Source organism: Monodelphis domestica, chromosome 1 (genome assembly GCF_027887165.1).
Source record: "Monodelphis domestica isolate mMonDom1 chromosome 1, mMonDom1.pri, whole genome shotgun sequence".
Classification (NCBI taxonomy): Eukaryota; Metazoa; Chordata; class Mammalia; order Didelphimorphia; family Didelphidae; genus Monodelphis; species Monodelphis domestica.
In genome coordinates, this window is record NC_077227.1 from 457,351,792 (window position 1) to 457,353,955 (window position 2,164).

The window sequence follows — 2,164 nt, forward strand, 5'->3', positions numbered from 1 at the left end:
AGGGTTTAAAAATAGATAAATAGTCCTTTTACTTCTAGCCTAGGTGAGATAGCCTAAAAAATGAGGTAAGGAAGAGAGGAAAGAAAGAAAGAGAGAAAGAGAGGAAGAGGAGGAAAAAAGAAAAAGAGAAAAGAGAAGGAAGGAAGGAAGAAAAATGAGAGGGAGGAAGGAAGCAAGGAAGAGAGGGAGAAAAAGAAAAAGGGAAAAGGAACATATTCTAAGAACCTTTGCAATGCTGGTATCCTCTAACTCTATTCTTCATGTTAAATGGCTCCTCCAATATAAACTCAGGAGCATGTGTTCATCAGGCATTGTTCAAAGCATTCTGGGTATGCATGAAAGAAATGGAATCTTTAGCCCAATGGAGGCACTTAATGAATATTTATTGAATCTATTGAAGATAGAGCAAAAAGCAAGATCAATCCCATTCCCCTTTAGACTCCTAGAAGGCTTTTCAATATCTGCCCCAGAGGATCCAGTTTGGTCTCCAAATAATCTCCTGGGAATTCTCTTTTCTCTTTCCAACCCTCCTTGAAGTCATTGAAAATCATCTTTATTAGAATTCCAAAAGAGTTTCTGTCCTGAACAATCCTTGTTTGTTCCAAAGGAAAAGCTCAGTAGCTTCAGTGAACAAGAGATGCTAAAAAAAAAAAATTCATTTGAAGTAATCCCACCTGGAAAAGAATCTAAAAATATAGTGTAGAGCTGAATGGTTATTTAGAATATAGAAATTCAGAGCTGGAAGGACTTTATGAGAAAAGACTGAAGGAACATAACTGAAAGAAATCCTTCCTTCCTTCCTTCCTTCCTTCCTTCCTTCCTTCCTTCCTTCCTTCCTTCCTTCCTTCCTTCCTTCCTTCCTTCCTTCCTTCCTTCCTTCCTTCCTCCCTCCCTCCCTTCCTTCCTTCCTTCCTTCCTTCTTTTTTTTTCACGTCAGAGAAAAGAGTTGTTTATTAGCCTCTTAGAGTCTCTGTTTGTGATATCTGATTTTCTCCCTTACTCTTGGGAGAGAAAAATCATTTTGAGATTTAGATCCTTGGGTCTTCTTTAGACAAGAATTAAGGATTCAGGAGGTAGATAGATGGCTCAGTTGATTGAGAGATAGACCTGGAAATAGGAGTTCAAATTTGGCCTCATATATTTCCTAGCTGTTTGACCTTGGTCAAGTCACTTAACATCCATTGCCTAGCACTTACCACTCTTCTTCCTTAGAATCAATAAATATTAAGTTAAGAAGTTGAGTTAAAAAAAAAAAAGAATTTGGGATTCATAATACGTGAGTCCTAGTTAACATAGAAATATACAATGTTAAAGCTCAATGGGACTTTAGAGGAAGCATGGGATATTGGAAGAGATCTGGGCTTTCAGGCAGAAGACCTACACTAGAACCTGGCTCCTCGTTTAGCCATGTGACTTTGAGTAAGTCACTTGATGGTTCTTTTACAAAGGGGGTTAATATAACTTTTGATATTTTACAGAATATTACATCATAGAAGAGGTAATGGAAATCATCTAGTCCCAAACCCTTCTTTTATAGATAAGGAAAGTTAGACCTAGAGAGAAGCCCCTTCCCCAAGATTACACAGTAAACTGATAGCATAGTTAGGAGTCCTGGTCTTTTCCCCATACTTCATTTTCTGGAATACTCTAACCTTTAGAATACAAATGGGGAGGATGAGTAATTCAGTGATTGACCAAAGCCAATGCTCACCTGAAGGAAGAAGGAAACTGAGAGTGGTTTGGAGCAGCAAGAGGGCCAGCACAGTGGTTAAGCTCTTTTATGAGTTCAGTCCTAGCCCTGACCTACCCTGTAATCAGGGTAATTTCTGGCTGTGGTCCCCTGAATCATTTGCATAATGGCCCAAAAGTGTTGGCAGAGAGACAGAACAGGCCTCGGGCACTTGCAGAAGTAGTTTTTCTGCCTGGGCTGGACCAGGCTCTTCCTCCTGGCTTAATAGCCTTGCTCTGAGTCTTTTCATCTGAGAAAGGTTGTCTTGGGAAGGGTTACTCAAGGTGGACCAATGTTCAGAACACGACCAAAAAAAAGATGAAGCTGGAGAGGTTTGTGGGATTGATTAAGATCATGGGATCTAAGAAGAGCTGGGAAAAAGGACAAGAACCTATATGATCTAAGATATATATATATATTAATTAAAGATACTTT